Here is a 24,878-nt window from a genome sequence, read left to right as displayed (position 1 = left end):
GTTCGAATCTTTTCGAGTGTGTATTTTTCGAATGTACACTCGAAACTGCTCTAATTAGACAAATCTTGTTTATGAGGCCTAGACTTCAAAATTTAGCTAAAATATCAAGATCATCTGGGTCTATAGACCCACATGTCCTGATCAATAGCATGTTTTCAATGAAAATAGACACCTCTTGAGCTAAATTATAGCGTTCGAGTCTTTTCGAGTGTGTTTTTTTCGAATGTACACTCGAAACTGCTCTAAGTAGACAAATCTTGTTTATGAGGCCTAGACTTCAAAATTTAGCTAAAGTATCAAGATCATCTGGGTCTATAGACCAACATGTCATGATCATTAGCATGTTTCCAATCAAAATAGACACCGGTTGAGCTAAATTATAGCGTTTGAGTCTTTTCGAGTGTGTATTATTTGAATGTACACTCAAAACTGCTCTAAGTAGAAAAATCTTGTTTATGAGGCCTAGACTTCAAAATTTAGATAAAATATCAAGATCATCTGGGTCTATAGACCAACATGTCCTGATCATTAGCATGTTTCCAATAAAAATAGACACCGGTTGAGCTAAATTATAGCGTTCGAGTCTTTTCGAGTGTGTATTATTTGAATGTACACTCGAAACTGCTCTAAGTAGAAAATTCGTGTTTATGAGGCCTAGCCTTCAAAACTTGGCTAACATATCAAGATCATGTGGGTCTATAGACCAACATGTCCTGATCAATAGAATGTTTTCAATCAAAATAGACATCTCTTGAGATAAATTATAACGTTCGAGTCTTTTCGAGTGTGTATTTTTCGAATGTACACTCGAAACTGCTCTAATTAGACAAATCTTGTTTATGAGGCCTAGACTTCAAAATTTAGCTAAAATATAAAGATCATCTGGGTCTATAGACCCACATGTCCTAATCAATAGCATGTTTTCAATGAAAATAGACACCTCTTGAGCTAAATTATAGCGTTCGAGTCTTTTCGAGTGTGTATTATTTGAATGTACACTCAAAACTGCTCTAAGTAGAAAAATCTTGTTTATGAGGCCTAGACTTCAAAATTTAGATAAAATATCAAGATCATCTGGGTCTATAGACCAACATGTCCTGATCATTAGCATGTTTCCAATAAAAATAGACATCGGTTGAGCTAAATTATAGCGTTCGAATCTTTTCGAGTGTGTATTTTTCGAATGTACACTCGAAACTGCTCTAATTAGACAAATCTTGTTTATGAGGCCTAGACTTCAAAATTTAGCTAAAATATCAAGATCATCTGGGTCTATAGACCAACATGTCCTGATCATTAGCATGTTTCCAATAAAAATAGACACCGGTTGAGCTAAATTACAGCGTTCGAGTCTTTTCGAGTGTGTATTATTTGAATGTACACTCGAAACTGCTCTAAGTAGAAAATTCGTGTTTATGAGGCCTAGCCTTCAAAACTAGGCTAATATATCAAGATCATGTGGGTTTATAGACCCACATGTCCTGATCAATAGCATGTTTTCAATCAAAATAGACACCTCTTGAGATAAATTATAGCGTTCGAGTCTTTTCGAGTGTGTATTTTTCGAATGTACACTCGAAACTGCTCTAAATAGACAAATCTTGTTTATGAGGCCTAGATTTCAAAATTTTGCTAAAATATCAAGATCATCCGGGTCTATAGACCAACATGTCCTGATCATTAGCATGTTTCCAATAAAAATAGAAACATGTTGAGCTAAATTATAGCGTTCGAATCTTTTCGAGTGTGTATTATTCGAATGTACACTCGAAACTGCTCTAAGTAGAAAATTCGTGTTTATGAGGCCTAGGCTTAAAAACTTGGCTAAAATATCAAGATCATGTGGGTCTATAGACCAACATGTCCTGATGAATAGCATGTTTTCAATCAAAATAGACACCTCTTGAGCTAAATTATAGCGTTCGAGTCTTTTCGAGTGTGTATTTTTAGAATGTACACTCGAAACTGCTCTAAGTAGACAAATCTTGTTTATGAGGCCTAGATTTCAAAATTTTGCTAAAATATCAAGATCATCTGGGTCTGTAGACCAACATGTCCTGATCATTAGCATGTTTCCAATCAAAATAGACATCTCTTGAGCTAAATTATAACGTTCGAGTCTTTTCGAGTGTGAATTTTTCGAATGTACACTCGAAACTGCTCTAAGTAGACAAATCTTGTTTATGAGGCCTAGACTTCAAAATTTTGCTAAAATATCAAGATCATCTAGGTCTATAGACCAACATGTCCTGATCATTAGCATGTTTCCAATAAAAATAGAAACTTGTTGAGCTAAATTATAGCGTTCGAGTCTTTTCGAGTGTGTATTATTCGAATGTACACTCGAAACTGCTCTGTAAGTAGAAAATTCGTGTTTATGAGGCCTAGGGTTCAAAACTTGGATAAAATATCAAGATCATGTGGGTCTATAGATCAACATGTCTTGATAAGTAGCATGTTTTCAATAAAAATAGACACCTCTTGAGCTAAATTATAGCGTTCGAGTCTTTTCGAGTGTGTATTTTTCGAATGTACACTCGAAACTGCTCTAAGTAGAAAAATCTTGTTTATGTGGCCTAGACTTCAAAACTTGGCTAAAATATCAAGATCATGTGGGTCTATAGACCAACATGTCCTGATAATTAGCATGTTTTCAATCAAAATAGACACCTCTTGAGCTAAATTACAGCGTTCGAGTCTTTTCGAGTGTGTATTTTTCGAATCTACACTCGAAACTGCTCTAAGTAGACAAATCTTGTTTATGAGGCCTAGACTTCAAAATTTAGCTAAAATATCAAGATCATATGGGTCTATAGACCAACATGTCCTGATCATTAGCATGTTTCTAATCAAAATAGACACCTCTTGAGCTAAATTATAGCGTTCGAGTCTTTTCGAGTGTGTATTTTTCGAATGTACACTCGAAACTGCTTTAAGTAGAAAATTCGTGTTTATGAGGCCTAGGCTTCAAAACTTGGCAAAAATATCAAGATCATGTGGGTCTATAGACCAACATGTCCTGATAATTAGCATGTTTTCAATCAAAATAGACATCTCTTGAGCTAAATTATAACGTTCGAGTCTTTTCGAGTGTGTATTTTTCGAATGTACACTCGAAACTGCTCAAAGTAGACAAATCTTGTTTATGAGGCCTAGACTTCAAAATTTAGCAAAAATATCAAGATCATCTGGGTCTATAGACCAACATGTCCTGATTATTAGCATGTTTCTAATCAAAATAGACACCTCTTGAGCTAAATTATAGCGTTCGAGTCTTTTCGAGTGTGTATTTTTCGAATGTACACTCGAAACTGCTCTAAGTAGAAAATTCGTGTTTATGAGGCCTAGGCTTCAAAACTTGGATAAAATATCAAGATCATGTGGGTCTATAGACGAACATGTCCTGATCAGTAGCATGTTTCCAATCAAAATAGACACCTCTTGAGCTAAATTATAGCGTTCGAGTCTTTTCGAGTGTGTATTTTTCGAATGTATACTCGAAACTGCTCTAAGTAGAAAATTCGTGTTTATGAGGCCTAGGCTTCAAAACTTGGCGAAAATATCAAGATCATGTGGGTCTATAGACCAACATGTCCTGATAATTAGCATGTTTTCAATCAAAATAGACACCTCTTGAGCTAAATTATAGCGTTCGAGTCTTTTCGAGTGTGTATTTTTCGAATGTACACGCGAAACTGCTCTAAGTAGAAAAATCTTGTTTATGTGGCCTAGACTTCAAAATTTGGCTAAAATATCAAGATCATGTGGGTCTATAGACCAACATGTCCTGATCAATAGCATGTTTTCAATCAAAATAGACACCTCTTGAGCTAAATTATAGCGTTCGAGTCTTTTCGAGTGTGTATTTTTCGAATGTACACTCGAAACTGCTCTAAGTAGAAAAATCTTGTTTATGTGGCCTAGACTTCAAAATTTGGCTAAAATATCAAGATCATGTGGGTCTATAGACCAACATGTCCTGATCATTAGCATGTTTCCAATCAAAATAAACACCTCTTGATCTAAATTATAGCGTTCTAGTCTTTTCGAGTGTGTATTTTTCGAATGTACACTCGAAACTGCTCTAAGTAGAAAAATCTTGTTTATGTGGCCTAGATTTCAAAATTTGGCTAAAATATCAAGATCATGTGGGTCTATAGACCAACATGTCCTGATCAATAGCATGTTTTCAATCAAAATAGACACCTCTTGAGCTAAATTATAGCGTTCGAGTCTTTTCGAGTGTGTATTTTTCGAATGTACACTCGAAACTGCTCTAAGTATAATATCAGTGTTTCTGAGGCCTAGGCTTCAAAACTTGGATAAAATATCAAGATAATGTGGGTCTATAGACCAACATGTCCTGATAATTAGCATGTTTTCAATCAAAATAGACACCTCTTGAGCTAAATTATAGCGTTCTAGTCTTTTCGAGTGTGTATTTTTCGAATGTACACTCGAAACTGCTCTAAGTAGAAAAATCTTGTTTATGTGGCCTAGACTTCAAAATTTGGCTAAAATATCAAGATCATGTGGGTCTATAGACCAACATGTCCTGATCAATAGCATGTTTTCAATCAAAATAGACACCTCTTGAGCTAAATTATAACGTTCGAGTCTTTTCGAGTGTGTATTTTTCGAATGTACACTCGAAACTGCTCTAAGTAGAAAAATCTTGTTTATGTGGCCTAGACTTCAAAATTTGGCTAAAATCTCAAGATCATGTGGGTCTATAGACCAACATGTCCTGATCAATAGCATGTTTTCAATCTAAATAGACACCTCGTGAGCTAAATTATAGCGTTCGAGTCTTTTCGAGTGTGTATTTTTCGAATGTACACTCGAAACTGCTCTAAGTAGAAAAATCTTGTTTATGTGGCCTAGACTTCAAAATTTGGCTAAAATATCAAGATCATGTAGGTCTATAGACCAACATGTCTTGATCATTAGCATGTTTCCAATCAAAATAGTCACCTCTTGAGCTAAATTATAGCGTTCGAGTCTTTTCGAGTGTGTATTTTTCGAATATACACTCGAAACTGCTCTAACTAGAAAATTCGTATGTATGAGGCCTACGCTTCAAAACTTGGCTAAAATATCAAGATCATGTTGGTCTATAGACCAACATGTCCTGATAATTAGCATGTTTTCAATCAAAATAGACATCTCTTGAGATAAATTATAGCGTTCGAGTCTTTTCGAGTGTGTATTATTCGAATGTAAACCCGAAACTGCTCTAAGTAGAAAATCCGTGTTTATGAGGCCTAGGCTTCAAAACTTGGATAAAATATCAAGATCATGTGGGTCTATAGACCAACATGTCCTGATAATTAGCATGTTTTCAATCAAAATAGACACCTCTTGAGCTAAATTATAGCGTTCGAGTCTTTTCGAGTGTGTATTTTTCGAATGCACACTCGAAACTGCTCTAAGTAGAAAAATCTTGTTTATGTGTCCTAGACTTCAAAATTTGGATAAAATATCAAGATCATGTGGGTCTATAGACCAACATGTCCTGATCATTAGCATGTTTCCAATCAAAATAGACACCTCTTGAGATAAATTTTAGCGTTCGAGTCTTTTCGAGTGTGTATTATTCGAATGTACACTCGAAACTTCTCTAAGTAGAAAATTCGTGTGTATGAGGCCTAGGCTTCAAAACTTGGCTAAAATATCAAGATCATGTGGGTCTATAGACCAACATGTCCTGATAATTAGAATGTTTTCAATCAAAATAGACATCTCTTGAGATAAATTATAGCGTTCGAGTCTTTTCGAGTGTGTATTATTCGAATGTACACTCGAAACTGCTCTAAGTAGAAAATCCGTGTTTATGAGGCCTAGTCTTCAAAACTTGGATAAAATATCAAGATCATGTGGGCCTATAGACCAACATGTCCTGATAATTAGCATGTTTTCAATCAAAATAGACACCTCTTGAGCTAAATTATAGTGTTCGAGTCTTTTCGAGTGTGTATTTTTCGAATGTACACTCGAAACTGCTCTAAGTAGAAAAATCTTGTTTATGTGGCCTAGACTTCAAAATTTGGCTAAAATATCAAGATCATGTGGGTCTATAGACCAACATGTCCTGATCAATAGCATCTTTTCAATCTAAATAGACACCTCTTGAGCTAAATTATAGCGTTCGAGTCTTTTCGAGTGTGTATTTTTCGAATGTACACTCGAAACTGCTCTAAGTAGAAAAATCTTGTTTATGTGGCCTAGACTTCAAAATATGGCTAAAATATCAAGATCATGTGGGTCTATATACCAACATGTCCTGATCATTAGCATGTTTCCAATCAAAATAGACACCTCTTGAGATAAATTATAGCGTTCGAGTCTTTTCGAGTGTGTATTATTCGAATGTACATTCGAAACTGCTCTAAGTAGAAAATTCGTGTGTATGAGGCCTAGGCTTCAAAACTTGGATAAAATATCAAGATCATGTGGGTCTATAGACCAACATGTCCTGATAATTAGCATGTTTTCAATCAAAATAGACATCTCTTGAGCTAAATTATAGCGTTCGAGTCTTTTCGAGTGTGTATTTTTCGAATGTACACTCGAAACTGCTCTAAGTAGAAAAATCTTGTTTATGTGGCCTAGACTTCAAAACTTGGCTAAAATATCAAGATCATGTGGATCTATAGACCAACATGTCCTGATCATTAGCATGTTTCCAATCAAAATAGACACCTCTTGAGCTAAATTATAGCGTTCGAGTCTTTTCGAGTGTGTATTTTTCGAATGTACACTCGAAACTGCTCTAAGTAGAAAAATCTTGTTTATGTGGCCTAGACTTCAAAATTTGGCTAAAATATCAAGATCATGTGGGTCTATAGACCAACATGTCCTGATCATTAGCATGTTTTCAATCAAAATAGACACCTCTTGAGCTAAATTATAGCGTTCGAGTCTTTTCGAGTGTGTATTTTTCGAATGTACACTCGAAACTGCTCTAAGTAGAAAAATCTTGTTTATGTGGCCTAGACTTCAAAATTTGGCTAAAATATCAAGATCATGTGGGTCTATAGACCACATGTCCTGATCAATAGCATGTTTTCAACCAAAATAGACACCTCTTGAGCTAAATTATAGCGTTCGAGTCTTTTCGAGTGTGTACTTTTCGAATGTACACTCGAAACTGCTCTAAGTAGACAAATCTTGTTTATGAGGCCTAGATTTCAAAATTTTGCTAAAATATCAAGATCATCTGGGTCTATAGACCAACATGTCATGATCATTAGCATGTTTCCAATAAAAATAGAAACTTGTTGATCTAAATTATAGCGTTCGAGTCTTTTCGAGTGTGTATTATTCGAATGTACACTCGAAACTGCTCTAAGTAGAAAATTCGTGTTTATGAGGCCTAGGCTTCAAAACTTGGATAAAATATCAAGATCATGTGGGTCTATAGACCAACATGTCCTGATCATTAGCATGTTTTCAATCAAAATAGACACCTCTTGAGCTAAATTATAGCGTTCGAGTCTTTTCGAGTGTGTATTTTTCGAATGTACACTCGAAACTGCTCTAAGTAGAAAAATCTTGTTTATGTGGCCTAGACTTCAAAATTTGGCTAAAATATCAAGATCATGTGGGTCTATAGACCAACATGTCCTGATCAATAGCATGTTTTCAATCCAAATAGACACCTCTTGAGTTAAATTATAGCTTTCGAGTCTTTTCGAGTGTGTACTTTTCGAATTTACACTCGAACCTGCTCTAAGTAGACAAATCTTGTTTATGAGGCCTAGATTTCAAAATTTTGCTAAAATATCAAGATTATCTGGGTCTATAGACCAACATGTCCTGATCATTAGCATGTTTCCAATAAAAATAGAAACCTGTTGATCTAAATTATAGTGTTCGAGTCTTTTCGAGTGTGTATTATTCGAATGTACACTCGAAACTGCTCTAAGTAGAAAATTCGTGTTTATGAGGCCTAGGCTTCAAAACTTGGATAAAATATCAAGATCATGTGGGTCTATAGACCAACATGTCCTGATCATTAGCATGTTTTCAATCAAAATAGACACCTCTTGAGCTAAATTATAGCGTTCGAGTCTTTTCGAGTGTGTATTTTTCGAATGTACACTCGAAACTGCTCTAAGTAGAAAAATCTTGTTTATGTGGCCTAGACTTCAAAATTTGGCTAAAATATCAAGATCATGTGGGTCTATAGACCAACATGTCCTGATCATTAGCATGTTTTCAATCAAAATAGACACCCCTTGAGCTAAATTATAGCGTTCGATTCTTTTCGAGTGTGTATTTTTCGAATGTACACTCGAAACTGCTCTAAGTAGAAAAATCTTGTTTATGTGGCCTAGACTTCAAAATTTGGGTAAAATATCAAGATCATGTGGGTCTATAGACCAACATGTCCTGATCAATAGCATGTTTTCAATTAAAATAGACACCTCTTGAGCTAAATTATATCGTTCGAGTCTTTTCGAGTGTGTACTTTTCGAATGTACACTCGAAACTGCTCTAAGTAGACAAATCTTGTTTATGAGGCCTAGATTTCAAAATTTTGCTAAAATATCAAGATCATCTGGATCTATAGACAAACATGTCCTGATCATTAGCATGTTTCCAATAAAAATAGAAACTTGTTGATCTAAATTATAGCGTTCGAGTCTTTTCGAGTGTGTAATATTCGAATGTACATTCGAAACTGCTCTAAGTAGAAAATTCGTGTTTATGAGGGCTAGGCTTCGAAACTTGGATAAAATATCAAGATCATGTGGGTCTATAGACCAACATGTCCTGATAATTAGCATGTTTTCAATCAAAATAGACACCTCTTGAGCTAAATTATAGCGTTCGAGTCTTTTCGAGTGTGTATTTTTCGAATGTACATTCGAAACTGCTCTAAGTAGAAAAATCTTGTTTATGTGGCCTAGACTTCAAAATTTGGCTAAAATATCAAGATCATGTGGGTCTATAGACCAACATGTCCTGATAATTAGCATCTTTCCAATCAAAATAAACACCTCTTGAGCTAAATTGTAGCGTTCTAGTCATTTCGAGTGTGTATTTTTCGAATGTACACTCGAAACTTTTCTAAGTAAAAAATTCGTGTTTATGAGGGCTAGGCTTCGAACTTGGATAAAATATCAAGATCATGTGGGTCTATAGACCAACATGTCCTGATAATTAGCATGTTTTCAATCAAAATAGACACCTCTTGAGCTAAATTATAGCGTTCGAGTCTTTTCGAGTGTGTATTTTTCGAATGTACATTCGAAACTGCTCTAAGTAGAAAAATCTTGTTTATGTGGCCTAGACTTCAAAATTTGGCTAAAATATCAAGATCATGTGGGTCTATAGACCAACATGTCCTGATAATTAGCATGTTTTCAATCAAAATAGACACCTCTTGAGCGAAATTATAGCGTTCGAGTCTTTTCGAGTGTGTATTTTTCGAATGTACACTCGAAACGGCTCTAAGTAGACAAATCTTGTTTATGAGGCCTAGGCTTCAAAATTTGGCTAAAATATCAAGATCATGTGGGTATATAGACCAACATGTCCTGATCATTAGCATGTTTTCAATCAAAATAGACACCTGTTGATCTAAATTATAGCGTTCGAGTCTGTTCGAGTGTGTATTATTCGAATGTACACTCGAAACTGCTCCAAGTAGAAAATTCGTGTTTATGAGGCCTAGGCTTCAAAACTTGGATAAAATATCAAGATCATGTGGGTCTATAGACCAACATGTCCTGATAATTAGCATGTTTTCAATCAAAATAGACACCTCTTGAGCTAAATTATAGCGTTCGAGTCTTTTCGATTGTGTATTTTTCGAATGTACACTCGAAACTGCTCTAAGTAGAAAAATCTTGTTTATGTGGCCTAGACTTCAAAATTTGGCTAAAATATCAAGATCATGTGGGTCTATAGACCAACATGTCCTGATAATTAACATGTTTTCAATCAAAATAGACACCTCTTGAGCTAAATTATACTGTTCGAGTCTTTTCGAGTGTGTATTTCTCTAATGTACACTCGAAACTGCTCTAAGTAGAAAAATCTTGTTTATGTGGCCTAGATTTCAAAATTTTGCTAAAATATCAAGATCATATGGGTCTATAGACCAACATGTCCTGATCATTAGCATGTTTCCAATAAAAATAGAAACTTGTTGATCTAAATTATAGCGTTCGAGTCTTTTCGAGTGTGTATTATTCGAATGTACACTCGAAACTGCTCTAAGTAGAAAATTCGTGTTTATGAGGCCTAGGCTTAAAAACATGGCTATAATATCAAGATCATGTGGGTCTATAGACCAACATGTCCTGATCATTAGCATGTTTTCAATCAAAATAGACACCTCTCGAGCTAAATTATAGCGTTCGAGTCTTTTCGATTGTGTATTTTTCGAATGTACACTCGAAACTGCTCTAAGTAGAAAAATCTTGTTTATGTGGCCTAGACTTCAAAATTTGGCTAAAATATCAAGATCATGTGGGTCTATAGACCAACATGTCCTGATAATTAACATGTTTTCAATCAAAATAGACATCTCTTGAGATAAATTATAACGTTCGAGTCTTTTCGAGTGTGTATTTTTCGAATGTACACTCGAAACTGCTCTAAGTAGACAAATCTTGTTTATGAGGCCTAGACTTCAAAATTTAGCTCAAATATCAAGATCATATAGGTCTATAGACCAACATGTCCTGATCATTAGCATGTTTCCAATAAAAATAGACACCGGTTGAGCTAAATTATAGCGTTCGAGGCTTTTTGAGTGTCTATTATTTGAATGCACATCGAAACTGCTCTAAGTAGAAAATTCGTGTTTATGAGGCCTAGCATTCAAAACTTGGCTAACATATGAAGATCATGTGGGTAAATAGACCAACATGTCCTGATCAATAGCATGTTTTCAATCAAAATAGACACCTCTTGAGCTAAATTATAGCGTTCGAGTCTTTTCGAGTGTGTATTTTTCGAATGTACACTCGAAACTGCTCTAAGTAGACAAATCTTGTTTATGAGGCCTAGATTTAAAAATTTTGATAAAATATCAAGATCATCTGGGTCTATAGACCAACATGTCCTAATCATTAGCATGTTTCCAATAAAAATAGAAACCTGTTGAGCTAAATTATAGCGTTCGAGTCTTTTCGAGTGTGTATTATTCGAATGTACACTGGAAACTGCTCTCTAAGTAGAAAATTCGTGTTTATGAGGCCTAGGGTTCAAAACTTGGATAAAATATCAAGATCATGTGGGTCTATAGACCAACATGTCCTGATAATTAGCATGTTTTCAATCAAAATAGACACCTCTTGAGCTAAATTATAGCGTTCGAGTCTTTTCGAGTGTGTATTTTTCGAATGTACACTCGAAACTGATCCAAGTAGAAAAATCTTGTTTATGTGGCCTAGACTTCAAAATTTGGCTAAAATATCAAGATCATGTGGGTCTATAGACCAACATGTCCTGATCATTAGCTTGTTTCCAATTAAAATAGACAACTCTTGAGCTAAATTAAAGCGTTCTAGTCTTTTCGAGTGTGTATTTTTCGAATGTACACTCGAAAATGCTCTAAGTAGAAAATTCGTGTTTATGAGGCCTATGCTTCAAAACTTGGCTAAAATATCAAGATCATGTGGGTCTATGGACCAACATGTCATGATAATTAGTATGTTTTCAATCAAAATAGACACCTCTTGAGATAAATTATAGCGTTCGAGTCTTTTCGAGTGTGTATTTTTCGAATGTACACTCGAAACTGCTCTAAGTAGAAAAATCTTGTTTATGTGGCCTAGACTTCAAAATTTGGCTAAAATATCAAGATCATGTGGGTCTATTGACCAACATGTCCTGATCATTAGCATGTTTCCAATAAAAATAGACACCTCTTGAGCTAAATTATAGCGTTCTAGTCTTTTCGAGTGTGTATTATTCGAATGCACTCGAAACTGATCTAAGTAGAAAATCCGTGTTTATTAGGCCTAGGCTTCAAAAATTGGATAAAATATCAAGATCATGTGGGTCTATAGACCAACATGTCCTGATAATTAGCATGTTTTCAATTAAAATAGACACCTCTTGAGCTAAATTATAGCGTTCGAGTCTTTTCGAGTGTGTATTTTTCGAATGTACACTCGAAACTGCTCTAAGTAGAAAAATCTTGTTTATGTGGCCTAGACTTCAAAATTTGGCTAAAATATCAAGATCATGTGGTTCTATTGACCAACATGTCCTGATCATTAGCATGTTTCCAATCAAAATAGACACCTCTTGAGCTAAATTATAGCGTTCTAGTCTTTTCGAGTGTGTATTATTCGAATGCACTCGAAACTGATCTAAGTAGAAAATCCGTGTTTATTAGGCCTAGGCTTCAAAAATTGGATAAAATAGCAAGATCATGTGGGTCTATAGACCAACATGTCCTGATAATTAGCATGTTTTCAATTAAAATAGACACCTCTTGAGCTAAATTATAGCGTTCGAGTCTTTTCGAGTGTGTATTTTTCGAATGTACACTCGAAACTGCTCTAAGTAGAAAAATCTTGTTTATGTGGCCTAGACTTCAAAATTTGGCTAAAATATCAAGATCATGTGGTTCTATTGACCAACATGTCCTGATCATTAGCATGTTTCCAATCAAAATAGACACCTCTTGAGCTAAATTATAGCGTTCTAGTCTTTTCGAGTGTGTATTATTCGAATGCACTCGAAACTGATCTAAGTAGAAAATCCGTGTTTATTAGGACTAGGCTTCAAAAATTGGATAAAATATCAAGATCATGTGGGTCTATAGACCAACATGTCCTGATAATTAGCATGTTTTCAATTAAAATAGACACCTCTTGAGCTAAATTATAGCGTTCGAGTCTTTTCGAGTGTGTATTTTTCGAATGTACACTCGAAACTGCTCTAAGTAGAAAAATCTTGTTTATGTGGCCTAGACTTCAAAATTTGGCTAAAATATCAAGATCATGTGGTTCTATTGACCAACATGTCCTGATCATTAGCATGTTTCCAATCAAAATAGACACCTCTTGAGCTAAATTATAGCGTTCTAGTCTTTTCGAGTGTGTATTTTTCGAATGTACACTCGAAAATGCTCTAAGTAGAAAAATCTTGTTTATGTGGCCTAGACTTCAAAATTTGGATAAAATATCAAGATCATGTGGGTCTATAGACCAACATGTCCTGATCATTAGCATGTTTCCAATCAAAATAGACACCTCTTGAGCTGAATTATAGCGTTCTAGTCTTTTCGAGTGTGTATTTTTCGAATGTACACTCGAAAATGCTCTAAGTAGAAAAATCTTGTTTATGTGGCCTAGACTTCAAAATTTGGCTAAAATATCAAGATCATGTGGGTCTATAGACCAACATGTCCTGATCATTAGCATGTTTCCAATCAAAATAGACACCTCTTGAGCTAAATTATAGCGTTCTAGTCTTTTCGAGTGTGTATTTTTCGAATATACACTCGAAACTGCTCTAAGTAGAAAATTTGTGTTTATGAGGCCTAGGCTTCAAAACTTGGATAAAATATCAAGATCATGTGGGTCTATAGACCAACATGTTCTGATAATTAGCATGTTTTCCATCAAAATAGACACCTCTGGAGCTAAATTATAGCGTTCGAGTCTTTTCGAGTGTGTATTTTTCGAATGTACACTCGAAACTGCTCTAAGTAGAAAAATCTTGTTTATGTGGCCTAGACTTCAAAATTTGGCTAAAATATCAAGATCATGTGGGTCTGCAGACCAACATGTCCTGATCATTAGCATGTTTCCAATCAAAATAGACACCTCTTTTGCTAAATTATAGCGTTATAGTCTTTTCGAGTGTGTATTTTTCGAATGTACACTCGAAACTGCTCTAAGTAGAAAATTTGTGTTTATGAGGCCTAGGCTTCAAAATTTGGATAAAATATCAAGATCATGTGGGTCTATAGACCAACATGTCCTGATAATTAGCATGTTTTCAATCAAAATAGACACCTCTTGAGCTAAATTATAGCGTTCGAGTCTTTTCGAGTGTGTATTTTTCGAATGTACACTCGAAACTGCTCTAAGTAGAAAAATCTTGTTTATGTGGCCTAGACTTCAAAATTTGGATAAAATATCAAGATCTTGTGGGTCTATAGACCAACGTGTCCTGATCATTAGCATGATTCCAATCAAAATAGACACCTCTTGAGCTAAATTATAGCGTTCTAGTCTTTTCGAGTGTGTATTTTTCGAATGTACACTCGAAACTGCTCTAAGTAGAAAATTTGTGTTTATGAGGCCTAGGATTCAAAACTTGGCTAAAATATCAAGATCATGTGGGTCTATAGACCAACATGTCCTGATAATTAGCATGTTTTTCAATCAAAATAGACACCTCTTGAGCTAAATTATAGCGTTCGAGTCTTTTCGAGTGTGTATTTTTCGAATGTACACTCGAAACTGCTCTAAGTAGAAAAATCTTGTTTATGTGGCCTAGACTTCAAAATTTGGCTAAAATATCAAGATCATGTGGGTCTATAGACCAACATGTCCTGATCATTAGCATGTTTCCAATCAAAATAGACACCTCTTGAGCTAAATTATAGCGTTCTAGTCTTTTCGAGTGTGTATTTTTCGAATGTACACACGAAACTGCTCTAAGTAGAAAATTTGTGTTTATGAGGCCTAGGATTCAAAACTTGGCTAAAATATCAAGATCATGTGGGTCTATAGACCAACATGTCCTGATAATTAGCATGTTTTCAATCAAAACAGACACCTCTTGAGCTAAATTATAGCGTTCGAGTCTTTTCGAGTGTGTATTTTTCGAATGTACACTCGAAACTGCTCTAAGTAGAAAAATCTTGTTTATGTGGCCTAGACTTCAAAATTTGGCTAAAATATCAAGATCTTGTGGGTCTATAGACCAACATGTCCTGATAATTAGCATGTTTTCAATCAAAATAGACATCTCTGGAGCTGAATTATAGCGTTCGAGTCTTTTCGAGTGTGTATTTTTTGAATGTACACTTGAAACTGCTCTAAGTAGAAAAATCTTGTTTATGTGGCCTAGACTTCAAAATTTGGCTAAAATATCAAGATCATGTGGGTCTATAGACCGACATGTCCTGATCATTAGCATGTTTCCGATCAAAATAGACACCTCTTGAGCTAAATTATAGCGTTCTAGTCTTTTCGAGTGTGTATTTTTCGAATGTACACTCGAAACTGCTCTAAGTAGAAAAATCTTGTTTATGTGGCCTAGACTTCAAAATTTGGCTAAAATATCAAGATCATGTGGGTCTATAGACCAACATGTCCTGATCATTAGCATGTTTCCAATCAAAATAGACACCTCTTGAGCTAAATTATAGCGTTCTAGTCTTTTCGAGTGTGTATTTTTCGAATGTACACTCGAAACTGCTCTAAGTAGAAAATTCGTGTTTATGAGGCCTAGGGTTCAAAACTTGGATAAAATATAAAGATCATGTGGGTCTATAGACCAACATGTCCTGATAATTAGCATGTTTTCAATCAAAATAGACACCTCTTGAGTTAAATTATAGCGTTCGAGTCTTTTCGAGTATGTATTTTTCGAATGTACACTCGAAACTGCTCTAAGTAGAAAAATCTTGTTTATGTGGCCTAGACTTCAAAATTTGGCTAAAATATCAAGATCATGTGGGTCAATAGACCAACATGTCCTGATCAATAGCATGTTTTCAATCAAAATAGACACCTCTTGAGCTAAATTATAGCGTTCGAGTCTTTTCGAGTGTGTATTTTTCAAATGTACACTCGAAACTGCTCTAAGTAGACAAATATTGTTTATGAGGCCTAGATTTCAAAATTTTGCTAAAATATCAAGATCATCTGGATCTATAGACCAACATGTCCTGATCATTAGCATGTTTCCAATAAAAATAGAAACTTGTTGATCTAAATTATAGCGTTCTAGTCTTTTCGAGTGTGTATTTTTCGAATGTACACTCGAAACTTCTCTAGGTAGAAAATTCGTGTTTATGAGGCCTAGGCTTCCAAACTTGGCTAAAATATCAAGATCATGTGAATCTATAGACCAACATGTCCTGATAATTAGCATGTTTTCAATCAAAATAGACACCTATTGAGCTAAATTATAGCGTTCGAGTCTTTTCGAGTGTGTATTTTTCGAATGTACACTCGAAACTGCTCTAAGTAGAAAAATCTTGTTTATGTGGCCTAGACTTCAAAATTTGGCTAAAATATCAAGATCATGTGGGTCTATAGACCAACATGTCCTGATAATTAGCATGTTTTCAATCAAATAGACACCTCTTGAGCTAAATTATAACGTTCGAGTCTTTTCGAGTGTGTATTTTTCGAATGTACACTCTAAACTGCTCAAAGTAGAAAAATCTTGTTTATGTGGCCTAGACTTCAATATTTGGCTAAAATATCAAGATCATGTGGGTCAATAGACCAACATGTCCTGATCAATAGCATGTTTTCAATCAAAATAGAAACTTGTTGATCTAAATTATAGCGTTCGAGTCTTTTCGAGTGTGTATTATTAGAATTTACACTCGAAACTGCTCTAAGTAGAAAATTCGTGTTTATGAGGCATAGGCTTCAAAACTTGGATAAACTATCAAGATCATGTGGGTCTATAGACCAACATGTCCTGATAATTAGCATGTTTTCAATCAAAATAGACACCTCTTGAGCTAAATTATAGCGTTCGAGTCTTTTCGAGTGTGTATTTTTCGAATGTACACTCGAAACTGCTCTAAGTAGAAAAATCTTGTTTATGTGGCCTAGACTTCAATATTTGGCTAAAATATCAAGATCATGTGGGTCAATAGACCAACATGTCCTGATCAATAGCATGTTTTCAATCAAAATAGACACCTCTTGAGCTAAATTATAGCGTTCGAGTCTTTTCGAGTGTGTATTTTTCGAATGTACACTCGAAACTGCTCTAAGTAGAAAAATCTTGTTTATGTGGCCTAGACTTCAAAATTTGGCTAAAATATCAAGATCATGTGGGTCTATAGACCAACATGTCCTGATCATTAGCATGTTTCCAATCAAAATAGACACCTCTTGAGCTAAATTATAGCGTTCTAGTCTTTTCGAGTGTGTATTTTTCGAATGTACACTCGAAACTTTTCTAGGTAGAAAATTCGTGTTTATGAGGCCTAGGATTCAAAACTTGGCTAAAATATCAAGATCATGTGGGTCTATAGACCAACATGTCCTGATAATTAGCATGTTTTCAATCAAAATAGACACCTATTGAGCTAAATTATAGCGTTCGAGTCTTTTCGAGTGTGTATTTTTCGAATGTACACTCTAAACTGCTCTAAGTAGAAAAATCTTGTTTATGTGGCCTAGACTTCAATATTTGGCTAAAATATCAAGATCATGTGGGTCAATAGACCAACATGTCCTGATCAATAGCATGTTTTCAATCAAAATAGACACCTCTTGAGCTAAATTATAGCGTTCGAGTCTTTTCGAGTGTGTATTTTTCAAATGTACACTCGAAACTGCTCTAAGTAGACAAATCTTGTTTATGAGGCCTAGATTTCAAAATTTTGCTAAAATATCAAGATGATCTGGATCTATAGACCAACATGTCCTGATCATTAGCATGTTTCCAATAAAAATAGAAACTTGTTGATCTAAATTATAGCGTTCTAGTCTTTTCGAGTGTGTATTTTTCGAATGTACACTCGAAACTTCTCTAGGTAGAAAATTCGTGTTTATGAGGCCTAGGCTTCAAAACTTGGCTAAAATATCAAGATCATGTGGGTCTATAGACCAACATGTCCTGATAATTAGCATGTTTTCAATCAAAATAGACACCTATTGAGCTAAATTATAGCGTTCGAGTCTTTTCGAGTGTGTATTTTTCGAATGTACACTCGAAACTGCTCTAAGTAGAAAAATCTTGTTTATGTGGCCTAGACTTCAAAATTTGGCTAAAATATCAAGATCATGTGGGTCTATAGACCAACATGTCATGATAATTGGTATGTTTTCAATCAAAATAGACACCTCTTGAGCTAAATTATAGCGTTCGAGTCTTTTCGAGTGTGTATTTTTCGAATGTACACTCTAAACTGCTCTAAGTAGAAAAATCTTGTTTATGTGGCCTAGACTTCAATATTTGGCTAAAATATCAAGATCATGTGGGTCTATAGACCAACATGTCCTGATCATTAGCATGTTTCCAATCAAAATAGACACCTCTTGAGCTAAATTATAGCGTTCTAGTCTTTTCGAGTGTGTATTTTTCGAATGTACACTCGAAACTTCTCTAGGTAGAAAATTCGTGTTTATGAGGCCTAGGCTTCAAAACTTGGCTAAAATATCAAGATCATGTGGGTCTATAGACCAACATGTCCTGATAATTATCATGTTTTCAATCAAAATAGACACCTATTAAGCTAAATTATAGCGTTCGAGTCTTTTCGAGTGTGTATTTTTCGAATGTACACTCGAAACTGCTCTAAGTAGAAAAATCTTGTTTATGTGGCCTAGACTTCAAAATTTGGCTAAAATATCAAGATCATGTGGGTCTATAGACCAACATGTCATGATAATTAGTATGTTTTCAATCAAAATAGACACCTCTTGAGCTAAATTATAGCGTTCGAGTCTTTTCGAGTGTGTATTTTTCGAATGTACACTCGAAACTGCTCTAAGTAGAAAAATCTTGTTTATGTGGCCTAGACTTCAAAATTTGGCTAAAATATCAAGATCATGTGGGTCTATAGACCAACATGTCTTTATCATTAGCATGTTTTCAATCAAAATAGACACCTCTTGAGCTAAATTACAGCGTTCGAGTCTTTTCGATTGTGTATTTTTCGAATGTACACTCGAAACTGCTCTAAGTAGACAAATCTTGTTTATGAGGCCTAGACTTCAAAATTTGGCTAAAATATCAAGATCATGTGGGTCTATGGACCAACATGTCTTTATCATTAGCATGTTTCCAATCAAAATAGATACCTCTTGAGCTAAATTATAGCGTTCGATTCTTTTCGAGTGTGTATTATTAGAATGTACGCTCGAAACTTCTCTAAGTAGAAAATTCGTGTTTATGAGGCCTAGGCTTCAAAACTTGGGTAAAATATCAAGATCATGTGGGTCTATAGACCAACATGTCCTGATAATTAGCATGTTTTCAATCAAAATAGACACCTCTTGAGCTAAATTATAGCGTTCTAGTCTTTTCGAGTGTGTATTTTTCGAATGTACATTCGAAACTGCTCTAAGTAGAAAAATCATGTTTATGTGGCCTAGACTTCAAAATTTGGCTAAAATATCAAGATCATGTGGGTCTATAGACCAACATGTCATGATAATTAGTATGTTTTCAATCAAAATAGACACCTCTTGAGCTAAATTATAGCGTTCGAGTCTTTTCGAGTGTGTATTTTTCGAATGTACACTCGAAACTGCTCTAAGTAGAAAAATCTTGTTTATGTGGCCTAGACTTCAAAATTTGGCTAAAATATCGAAATCATGTGGGTCTACAGACCAACATGTCCTGATCATTAGCATGTTTCCAATCAAAATAGACACCTCTTGAGCTAAATTATAGCGTTCTAGTCTTTTCGAGTGTGTATTTTTCGATTGTAAACTCGAAACTGCTCTAAGTAGAAAAATCTTGTTTATGTGGCCTAGACTTGCAAATTTGGCTAAAATATCAAGATCATGTGGGTCTATAGACCAACATGTCATGATAATTAGCATGTTTCCAATCAAAATAGACACCTCTTGAGCTAAATTATAGTGTTCGATTCTTTTCGAGTGTGTATTATTCGAATGTACACTCGAAACTGTTCTAAGTAGAAATTCGTGTTTATGAGGCCTAGGCTTCAAAACTTGGCTAAAATATCAAGATCATGTGGGTCTATAGACCAACATGTCCTGATAATTAGCATGTTTTCAATCAAAATAGACACCTCTTGAGCTAAATTATAGCGTTCGAGTCTTTTCGAGTGTGTATTTTTCGAATGTACACTCGAAACTACTCTAAGTAGAAAAATATTGTTTATGAGGCCTAGACTTCAAAATTTGGCTGAAATATCAAGATCATGTGGGTCTATAGACCAACATGTCCGGATCAGTAGCATTTTTCCAATCAAAATATACACCTCTTGAGAAAAATTATAGCGTTCGAGTCTTTTCGAGTGTGTATTTTTCGAATGTACACTCGAAACTGCTCTAAATAGAAAAATCTTGTTTATGAGGCCTAGACTTCAAAATTTGGCTAAAATATCAAGATCATGTTTGGTATATAGACCAACATGTCCTGATAGTTAGCATGTTTTCAATCAAAATAAACACCTCTTGAGCTAAATTATAGCGTTCGAGCCTTTTCGAGTGTGTATTTTTCGAATGCACGCTCGAAACTTCTCTAAGTAGAAAATTCGTGTTTATGGGGCCTAGGCTTCAAAACTTAGCTAAAATATCAATATCATGTGGGTCTATAGACCAATATGTCCTTATAATTAGCATGTTTTCAATCAAAATAGACACCTCTTGAATTAAATTATAGCGTTCGAGTCTTTTCAAGTGTGTATTTTTCAAATGTACACTCGAAACTGCTCTAAGTAGACAAATCTTGTTTATGAGGCCTAGACTTCAAAATTTAGCTAAAATATCAAGATCATGTGGGTCTATGTACCAACATTTCTTTATCATTAACATGTTTTCAATCAAAATAGACACCTCTTGAGCTAAATTATAGCGTTCGAATCTTTTCGAGTGTGTATTTTTCGAATGTACACTCGAAACTGCTCTAAGTAGACAAAACTTGTTTATGAGGCCTAAACTTCAAAATTTGGCTAAAATATCAATATCATGTGGGTCCGTCGACCGACATGTCTTTATCATTAGCATGTTTCCAATCAAAATAGATACCTCTTGAGCTAAATTATAGCGTTCAATTCTTTTCGAGTGTGTATTATTCGAATTTCACTCGAAACTTCTCTAAGTAGAAAATTCGTGTTTATGAGGCCTAGGCTTCAAAACTTGGGTAAAATATCAAGATCATGTGGGTCTATAGACCAATATGTCCTGATAATTAGCATGTTTTCAATCAAAATAGACACCTCCTGAGCTAAATTATAGTGTTCGAGTCTTTTCGAGTGTGTATTTTTCGAATGTACACTCGAAACTGCTCTAAGTAGACAAAACTTGTTTATGAAGCCTAAACTTCAAAATTTGGCTAAAATATCAATATCATGTGGGTCTGGACCGACATGTCTTTATCATTAGCATGTTTCCAATCAAAATAGATACCTCTTGAGCTAAATTATAGCGTTCAATTCTTTTCGAGTGTGTATTATTCGAATTTCACTCGAAACTTCTCTAAGTAGAAAATTCGTGTTTATGAGGCCTAGGCTTCAAAACTTGGGTAAAATATCAAGATCATGTGGGTCTATAGACCAACATGTCCTGATAATTAGCATGTTTTCAATCAAAATAGACACCTCTTGAGCTAAATTATAGCGTTCTAGTCTTTTCGAGTGTGTATTTTTCGAATGTACACTCGAAACTGCTCTAAGTAGAAAAATCTTGTTTATGTGGCCTAGACTTCAAAATTTGGCTAAAATATCAAGATCATGTGGGTCTATAGACCAACATGTCCTGATAATTAGCATGTTTTCAATCAAAATAGACACCTCTTGAGCTAAATTGTAGCGTTCTAGTCTTTTCGAGTGTGTATTTTTTGAATGTACACTCGAAACTGCTCTAAGTAAAAAAATCTTGTTTATGTGGCCTAGACTTCAAAATTTGACTAAAATATCAAGATCATGTGGGTCTATAGACCAACATGTCCTGATAATTAGCATGTTTTCAATCAAAATAGACACCTCTTGAGCTAAATTATAGCGTTCGAGTCTTTTCGAGTGTGTATTTTTCGAATGTACACTCGAAACTGCTCCAAGTAGAAAAATCTTGTTTATGTGGCGTAGACTTCAAAATTTGACTAAAATATCAAGATCATGTGGGTTTATAGACCAACATGTCCTGATCATTAGCATGTTTCCAATCAAAATAGACACCTCTTGAGCTAAATTATAGCATTCGAGTATTTTCGAGTGTGTATTTTTCGAATGTACACTCGAAACTGCTCTAAGTAGAAAAATCTTGTTTATGTGGCCTAGACTTCAAAATTTGACTAAAATATCAAGATCATGTGGGTCTATAGACCAACATGTCCTGATAATTAGCATGATTTCAATCAAAATAGACACCTCTTGAGATAAATTATATCGTTCGAGTCTTTTCGAGTGTGTATTTTTTGAATGTACACTCGAAACTGCTCTAAGTAGAAAAATCTTGTTTATGTGGCCTATTCTTCAAAATTTGGTTAAAATATCAAGATCATGTGGGTCTATAGACCAACATGTCCTGATAATTAGCATGTTTTCAATCAAAATAGACACCTCTTGAGCTAAATTATAGCGTTCTAGTCTTTTCGAGTGTGTATTTTTTGAATGTACACTCGAAACTGCTCTAAGTAGAAAAATCTTGTTTATGTGGCCTAGACTTCAAAATTTGGCTAAAATATCAAGATCATGTGGGTCTATATACCAACATGTCCTGATAATTAGCATGTTTCCAATCAAAATAGACACCTCTTGAGCTAAATTATAGCGTTCGAGTCTTTTCGAGTGTGTATTTTTCGAATGTACACTCGAAACTGCTCTAAGTAGAAAAATCTTGTTTATGTGGCCTAGACTTCAAAATTTGGCTAAAATATCAAGATCATGTGGGTCTATAGACCAACATGTCCTGATCATTAGCATGTTTCCAATCAAAATAGACACTTCTTGAGCTAAATTATAGCGTTCTAGTTTTTTCGAGTGTGTATTTTTCGAATGTGCACTCGAAACTGCTCTAAGTAGAAAATTTGTGTTTATGAGGCCTAGGCTTCAAAACTTGGCTAAAATATCAAGATCATGTGGGTCTATAGACCAACATGTCCTGATAATTAGCATGTTTTCAATCAAAATAGACATCTATTGAGCTAAATTATAGCGTTCGAGTCTTTTCGAGTGTGTATTTTTCGAATGTACACTCGAAACTGCTCTAAATAGAAAAATCTTGTCTATGTGGCCTGGACTTCAAAATTTGGCTAAAATATCAAGATCATGTGGGTCTATAGACCAACATGTCCTGATAATTAGCATGTTTTCAATCAAAATAGACATCTCTTGAGCAAAATTATAGCGTTAGAGTCTTTTCGAGTGTGTATTTTTCGAATGTACACTCGAAACTGCTCTAAGTAGAAAAATCTTGTTTATGTGGCCTAGACTTCAAAATTTGGCTAAAATATCAAGATCATGTGGGTCAATAGACCAACATGTCCTGATCAATAGCATGTTTTCAATCAAAATAGACACCTCTTGAGCTAAATTATAGCGTTCGAGTCTTTTCGAGTGTGTATTTTTCGAATGTACACTCGAAACTGCTCTAAGTAGACAAATCTTGTTTATGAGGCCTAGATTTCAAAATTTTGCTAAAATATCAAGATCATCTGGATCTATAGACCAACATGTCCTGATCATTAGCATCTTTCTAATAAAAATAGAAACCTGTTGATCTAAATTATAGCGTTCGAGTCTTGTCGAGTGTGTATTATTCTAATGTACACTCGAAACTGCTCTAAGTAGAAAATCCGTGTTTATGAGGCCTAGGCTTCAAAACTTGGATAAAATATAAAGATCATGTGGGTCTATAGACCAACATGTCCTGATAATTAGCATGTTTTCATTCAAAATAGACACCTCTTGAGCTAAATTATAGCGTTCGAGTCTTTTCGAGTGTGTATTTTTCGAATGTACACTCGAAACTGCTCTAAGTAGAAAAATCTTGTTTATGTGGCCTAGACTTCAAAATTTGGATAAAATATCAAGATCATGTGGGTCTATAGACCAACATGTCCTGATAATTAGCATGTTTTCAATCCAAATAGACACCTCTTGAGCGAAATTATAGTGTTTGAGTCTTTTCGAGTGTGTATTTTTCGAATATACACTCGAAACTGCTCTAAGTAGACAAATCTTGTTTATGAGGCCTAGATTTCAAAATTTTGCTAAAATATCAAGATCATCTGGGTCTATAGACCAACATGTCCTGATCATTAGCATGTTTCCAATAAAAATAGAAACTTGTTGATCTAAATTATAGCGTTCGAGTCTTTTCGAGTGTGTATTATTCGAATGTACACTCGAAACTGCTCTAAGTAGAAAATTCGTGTTTATGAGGCCTAGGCTTCAAATCTTGGATAAAATATCAAGATCATGTGGGTTTATAGACCAACATGTCCTGATAATTAGCATGTTTTCAATCAAAATAGACACCTCTTGAGCTAAATTATAGCGTTCGAGTCTTTTCGAGTGTGTATTTTTCGAATGTACACTCGAAACTGCTCTAAGTAGAAAAATCTTGTTTATGTGGCCTAGACTTCAAAATTTGGCTAAAATATCAAGATCATGTGGGTCTATTGACCAACATGTCCTGATCAATAGCATGTTTTCAATCAAAATAGACACCTCTTGAGCTAAATTATAGCGTTCGAGTCTTTTCGAGTGTGTACTTTTCGAATGTACACATGAAACTGCTCTAAGTAGACAAATCTTGTTTATGAGGCCTAGATTTCAAAATTTTGCTAAAATATCAAGATCATATGGGTCTATAGACCAAGATGTCCTGATCATTAGCGTGTTTCCAATAAAAATAAAAACCTGTTGATCTAAATTATAGCGTTCGAGTCTTTTCGAGTGTGTATTATTCGAATGTACACTCGAAACTGCTCTAAGTAGAAAATTCGTGTTTATGAGGCCTAGGCTTAAAAACTTGGCTATAATATCAAGATCATGTGGG

Source organism: Papaver somniferum, unplaced genomic scaffold, assembly GCF_003573695.1.
Source record: "Papaver somniferum cultivar HN1 unplaced genomic scaffold, ASM357369v1 unplaced-scaffold_76, whole genome shotgun sequence".
Classification (NCBI taxonomy): Eukaryota; Viridiplantae; Streptophyta; class Magnoliopsida; order Ranunculales; family Papaveraceae; genus Papaver; species Papaver somniferum.
This window is presented reverse-complemented; position numbering follows the sequence as displayed.